Source organism: Fukomys damarensis, unplaced genomic scaffold (assembly GCF_012274545.1).
Source record: "Fukomys damarensis isolate Sample0158 unplaced genomic scaffold, DMR_v1.0_HiC HiC_scaffold_13, whole genome shotgun sequence".
NCBI classification, from domain to species: Eukaryota; Metazoa; Chordata; class Mammalia; order Rodentia; family Bathyergidae; genus Fukomys; species Fukomys damarensis.
Window position 1 is genome coordinate 18,088,540 of NW_022900925.1, and position 7,363 is coordinate 18,095,902.

Consider the following 7,363-nt stretch of genomic DNA (forward strand, 5'->3'; position numbering starts at 1 on the left):
TAGATTGATCATCTCTACACATCTCAGGATTTAGTTTTTTTTTTTGGTACGGGATTGAACTCAGGGTCCTTGCGCTTGCAAGGCAGGCCACTGAACCACTGAGCTAAATTCCCGGCCTAGGATTTAGTTTTTTAGTTGGGCAAATCAGATTGAGAGGCACGACATTAACCTTAAGATTTAAGATTAGAGCTGTATTTTAAGAACTTTTTCCTTTTGTGAGGAAGATTATCTGGACCATGAATTTATGCAAATTTCTTATCTTTATGATTTTCATTTTCTTTAACATCCCAAAAGTTTCACTTTTGGGCCTGGGGTTTAGCTCAGTGGTTCTGCTGCTTGCCTCCCAAGAGCAAGGTCCTGAGTTCTATCCCCAGTACCAAGAAAAAAAAAAGTTTTCACTTTTGTTGCATATTTCAGGGAGAAATATATTTTAATCTAGATCATATTAATCTTCAGTTATATCTGAAGGTATATATCTGAAGGTCTCTTTTTCCAGACCAAAGAGAGTCTAGGGAGTATCTTGTTTATATCAGCTTATTATTGTCTTTAGATTAAGCAGCTTTTCCCTTTATAAGGCTGACATTTTATTGGCCTCTGCAGAATTAATTTTTCTTGATTTCAGTTTGGCAAGCCATATAAATATTTATGAAACTCGATACTTTTAAAAAGGTGTTTATCATTATAGTCCATAATGTTTAATTTAGGATGAATGAGAAATTTTCTCTGAACCTAGTTATACTTTTCCTAAACTGCTGTTTGGCTTTTACCTTAAAGACACAAAATATTCAGCTGATTATCTTTCTCCTTTTACTAATGCTAGATCATTTGGAACCCAGTTTGTGGCTTACTTCCAGCAAAAGTTTATGTATTTTATATGCCCACATATTCTTGGTTCCATCTTTCTTTTCTACCTTTATTTTATTTTTTCTGTTTTAATCTTGTTTATATTTTATATTATCTGCATCTTTGTAAGCCTTTTTGGAATAAGGTTAGGATGTAAATAAATAAGGAGAATGTATTCTTTGCTTTTTCTCATTTGTTTCTCTTTAGACATTTCCATAGCTTTATTACATTTTTTTAAAAAATTGTAGTGATCAAACATGCATATTAGAGAAAAATCCTGAATACTAAAAATAGGAATGAATGGTTTCCAAAATAGTATTAGACTGGAATTTAGGAGATCTGATGCCTAGATCCACCAGTATCTCAGTATCCGTGTGTGTGCGTGTGCATGTGCGTGTGTGTGTGTGTGTGTGTGTGTGGTACTGGGGATTTAGCCTAAGGCCTTCACACTAAACTACACCCCCAGCTGCTTCTTTTAAAATTTTGAGACAGAGTCTCACTAAGGCGTTAAGTTGTCCAGGCTAGATGCAAACTTGTGGTGCTCCTGCCTCTGCTTTCCAGAGTACTTGGGATGACAGCTGTGTGCCACCACTCCCAGGTTATACTACAGGTTCTTTTTGGGGGGGAGGGGGTGTATCTGGGCTCGAACTTAGGTCCTTGTACTTGTGAGGCAGGTGGTGGGACCACTGAGCTAAATCTCCAGCCCCTACAGGTTCTTAATTATGAGGAATGAATGTCAGATTTCTGTGATGCATTTTATTTTTTTCCTTAGGGCTGTGCTCATGCTAGGCAATGACTCTACTTCTGGGCCACATTCTCAGCCCTTATTTGAGACAGGATCTTGCCACATTGCCCAGACTAACCTGGAACTTGTGATCTTCCTGCCTCAGCTTTGTATGTAGCTGAGATTACAGTTGTGAGCCAACATCCCCAGTTATGATGCTTTTACAAGGGGCAGATACAAAAGATTTTGATACTGTGTGTGGCTCATTGTTAATGTTAGATCATCCAACAGTGTATGGCCCTTCTGGTCACAGTGCTACAATGGGTTACGGTCCTTAGAGAATGACTAACATAATGTCAGTTGAGTCCCTTTCCCCCATCATGTTATGTAGCTTAGAGACCAACTTCATGCACATAGTTTGAATTATTTCTTCACCAAATGAGGACATTTTCAACATACTGCACTGTTGCACTTAAGCAGTGATATTTAGGATAGAACAGAAGGTGTGACAGAAAATAAAAGTTTAAGAAAGTAAAACTTTGAAAAAGTCTTGGCTTCATTTCAGTTTTGGTCTGCTTACCCCTGGAAGGCATTTTGTTTTTTATTTTGCTTTTTTTGGTACTGGGGATTGAACTCAGGACCTTATGTTTGCAAGGCAGGTGTAATGCCACTGAGCTAAATCCCTGGCCCTGGAAGGCATTTTCTTCTCCACTCTCCATTCAGAATCACTGACTTAAAAATATTAATACCTTTTATTTATTCATATGAAATTTACTTAGAATTTTAAAATATATAATCTGAAATCTTTATTCCTATACTTTGACTTGTCATTACCCTAGAAGAATTTACTTTTAAAAAAGTCAAATATACCTGTAAACGTGGATATTTTACTCCATCTTCCATGTTTCATAAATTTAAGATTTAACTTGATTTTTTTTTTTTTTTTTTTTTTTGAGACAAGATCTCACTACACAGTGCAGGCTAAATACCTGGCATTAATTTTTATATACTTGTATCTTTGTAGCTCTTCTTTTGCTTTATGTTTTTCTTTTTACTCTTTTGTCTTTTTACCTCTAACCTATAATTGATTGGTGAATGTGTTTACTTGTTCATTCATATAACAAACTTAATGTCAGACCCTTGATTACATCTTTATTTGTTTGTTTGTTTATTTATTTGGTTTTTTGAGACAGGGTCTCACTATGTAGTTGAGATTGACCTGGAACTCACTATGTAGCCCAGGCTGGTCTCGAACTCACAGCAATCCTCCTGCCTCAGCCTCCTGAGTGTGCTGGTATTATAGGCATGTGCCATCACACCTGGCAACCTTGATTACATCTTTATCTAAATTTTTTTTTGGGGGGGTACCAGGGATCAAACTCGTACTTTGTGCTTTTTTTGAGGCAGGTGGCGGTACCACTGAGCTAAATCCCTGGCCCTGATTATGTCTTTAAGTCTTTTTTTCTTTTTTTTTTAGTACCAGGTCCTTGCGCTTGCAAGGCAGGCAGTTGAACCACGGAGCTAAATCCCCAGCCCTATGTCTTTAAGTCTTTATAGAGAATCTTCATTGTAGAAATCTTATCAAAGCTAGTATGTGTGTCTGTGTGTAAGTGTTGCTGGGGATTGAACTCAGGGTCTTACGAATATTAGTTAAGAGTTATTCCCTCAGCCTCTTATCAGAGCTTTTAAAAAATAAATAAAATTATATTCCCTGTATTATGTTAGCCCTTGTTGTGGACTGAAATGTGTCCCCAAAAATTCATGTTGAAGTCCTCACCTCTAGACTTTTCTTTTTTTCTTTTCCATCCCCAGCCCCTCTAACCTTTAAAATATGATTGTACTTGGAATCAGGTCTAAAAAGATAATTAAGTAAAAGTGAAGTCATATAGGTAGGCCCTAACTTAGTATGACTGGTGTGCTGATGAGATTAGGACCCAGACACATGCACACATACAGAGAAGACCATGTAATGACATAAGGAGGAAATCGCTCTGTATAAACCAGTGAGAAAGGGCTCAAAAGAAACCAGTTCTGCAGGGCATGGTGGCACATGCCTGTAATCCTAGTATGAAGGAAGCTGAGGCAGGAGGATTGCCATGAGTTCAAGGCAAGCCTGAGCTACATAGTAAGTTGAAGAATGGCTTGAATTACATAAAAACCTGTCTAATAAATAAATAAACAAATCTGCTGGCACCTTGGTCTCAGACTTCTACTCTCCAGAATTGTAAGAAAGTAAATTTCTGCTGTTCAAGCTACCTAGTCTGGAAATTTATTATGGTAGCCCTAGCGAGCTAACACAGCCCCTGTGAGTAGATCTAATAGATTAATCAATTATATTAAGAAAAAGTCATGCTGGTTTATTTCCTATCCGTTTGTTTTGCTTTTATTTTGAAAGTATAATTCAGATTATTATTATTTTTTGTTACTGGGGATCAAACTCGAGACCTTGTGCTTGCAAGGCAGGCAGCGTGCCCATGGAGCTAAATCCCCAGACCAGTGTTTCAGATTTTATTTTCTCGAGTTTTGCTGGTATATGGAGTCCTGTTAATTAGCAACTGTCATACTGCCTCCTTTGTTCTGTATTCCGTTATACACAGCAGTAGGGCTGATACTTTAAAAGTATCTTTTTTGGGGTTGAGTATTTAGCTCAGTGGTGCTGCCGCCTGCCTTGCAAGCACAAGGGCCTGAGTTCAATCCCCGGTACCACAAAAAAAAAACAAAACAGCCTGCCTTGCAAAATATCTTTTTTTTTTTTTTTTTTTTTTTTTTTTGCAGTACCAGGGAATGAATTTTTTTTTTTTTTTTTTTTTGAGACAAGGTCTCATTATATAATTCAGTGTGGTTATTATGTAGTCCAGGCCCTCATCCTGGTATCCTCCTTTAGCCTCTTTTGAGTGCTGGGATTACAGGCATGTACCACCAAACCCAGCTCCAAAATAAACATCTTTTGAATTTGCTCAAAACTGGTGGATATTTCTCAGGATTGCTGATTTGGGTTATGTGATTGAATTTTTACAAAAGAAGAAATCTTTGATCGTAAAATTTAAAAACTGTTTCAAAATGGTTGGATTCTTATACCATACCTGAAACTTAATTCTAGAGAAAGATTTAAATATGAGGGCTGCGGATTTAGCTCAGTGGTTTCGCTTCCTGCCTTGCAAGTGCAAGGTCCCAAGTTCGATCCCAGGTACCAAAACAAAAAAATTTAAATGATAACATTAAAATTCTTAGAATATCTGAGAGACTAGGCCTTCAGTCAGGGGATGGAGAAGATACCTAAACCAGGAAAGAAAATGAAAGCACTGTAAATGAAGTACATATTTGCATGAAAATTTGAATGGCTTGATCAAGGCAAAAAATCTAGGTATTATGGCAGCTACATCTTGACCACATAAAAACTATTGATGTCCACACAGCATTATTCAAGCTAGGAGACAAAAAACATCAAAAATAAAATGTGAGAATGATGGCAATTAATGTCTGTAACACAGAGGTCTTATACATTAGAAAAGAGCTGTTTTCAAAATAAAGGAAAGGAATATGAAATGACAAGTCAGTTAGGTCTGTATCAGTTGGCTTAGAAGGTTTTTTAGAAGACATTGAGTGGGGGGAAAAATGCCAAAATGTAAGAAATCCTATGTTTGGAAAGGAATTAATGATTTCTCTCCACCTTTGTATGTGTGGGGGTGGTTGGGAGAGTGGAAAGAAAATGTGAAAGAAAAGACTTGGAAGAGACAGCCGGACGTGGTGGCCCATGCCTGTAATCCCAGTACTTGGGAGGCTGAGGCAGGAGGATCGCTGTGAGTTCGAGCCCCGCCTGGGCTACATAGTGAGTTCCAGGTCAATCTTAACTACATAACGAGACCTTGTCTCTAACAAAAAACAAAAAAAACCGTGGAAGAGAGGGAGAATTCAAGTGGAAAAAGCATCAAACTTCAAACCCAGAATACCCAGCTTGTGTATCAATTAATTTGGGGATGTATGTGTAAGTAAATAAAGCTAAATGTGTGTTTTTATTCATGTTTTAATTTTTTTTTTTTTTTTTTTTTTACCAGTACCAGGGCTTGTATGTACATGCTAGGCAAATGCTGTACCACTGAGCTATGTTCCCAATCCTTTTTGTTTTGAGATAGTATCTTATTAAGTCGACCATGCTGGCCTTGAAGTTGTGATTCTCCTACCTCGGCCTTCTGAGTACTATACGTATATTTTTATGAAGGTGTACATACAGTTTGTACATAGGAGGGTAGACTTTCTTCAAAACAAAACAATAAACAAGTTTTCACTGTGTAACCCAGTCTAGGCTTGAACTTGAAATCTTCTGGTGTCTGCCGGGCATGGTGGCGCACCTCTGTAATGCCAGCACTGGAAGGAGGGTTGCTGTGAGTTCGAGACCAGCCTGGGCTACATAGTGAGTTCCAGTCAGTCTCAAGTACATAGTTGGACCCTGTCTCAACCAAAAATAAAATAAAAGAAATCTTCTGGCCTCAGCCTCCTAAATGCTGGGATTATAGCCATGCCTGGCTGAGTCTGTGCTTTCAGAACCTCTGACTATTGTTTCATGTGCTGAAATAAAACAGCACTTGTTGAAAAATACCAAATTTTTAAAAATTACAGAAAATGATATAAACAAACTAATTTTGCGTTATTTCACATTTTCCTTCTCATCTACCCCTCCCTATCCACATTTTCTGTTGGAAGTACCATATCCTTTTAGCTGCTGCCCACTTGGTGCCTGACATACCAGCTGCAACAAGGACTAAGCATTCTAGCTCACATATTCCTATTAACACAAGTCTTTAATACTGGCACCAAGAGCTTTCTGTCTTGGTTTTCCTACACTTCCCACCCTCTTTTTTTTTTTTTTTTTTTTTTTTTCTTTTTTTTTTTTTTTTTTTTTTTTTTTTCCTTTTCTTTTTGGTACTGGGGATCAAACTGAGGTCCTTGAGCTTGGGATCCCGGCAGCAGAACCACTGAGCTAAACCCCCAGCCCTTGTGTCTTATTTTTAAGGTCTTTTTGACTCACTACAAATGTTCCTCGGGTTTCCATCTGCTAACTCTTGGCTAAGCCCAGGCTCCCCATTTGTATTTAAGCAGTTAATGGGTTGCAGGCTCGTATCATGTTTTAGAGTAGCACTGTCCAACAGAATAATGCACAGCATATAAGTCATTTAGAATCTGCCAGCTATCCACATTCAAAAAGTTAAAAAAAGGCCAGGTACTGTGGCACATACCTGTAATCCCAGCAACTGGAGAGGCTGAGGCAGAAGGACTGCAAGCCAAGCTTGAGGCCAGCCTGGGCAATTTAGTGAGACCCTAACTCAAAAAGAGCAATGGGTGTAGCTTACTGAAAGTACTTACCTAGCGTGAGTTAGGGCCTGGATTTAATCTCAAGTATCAAAAAAGTTCAGTGAGTGTTCAGAGGAATACACAGTCATCAACAATTGACTTGGAAACACCTTTTGGGTACAAGCCTGTAGTCCAAGCTACTTGGTATTTGAAACAAGAGATCACTTGAACCCAGGAGGGTCTTTAGAGGTAACCAAGTAAAAACGAGGTCATATGGATAACAGAAAAACAGCCTGCACAACATAAATTGTCTCAAACAGAAGACCTTAAGCTGTTTTCAAAGTACCAATTTCACCTGCAGTGGATCTATTTCCAGTACAGAGGGAATTTGAGAGACAGGATGCAGGAGTTGGTAGTGTGAGTTGGGAGCCTGGCTCACTGGCTCAATTTATCTGTAAAATGGGAGCCAAGTGTCAGGTAGCACATGCTGTCATCCCAGCACTTGGG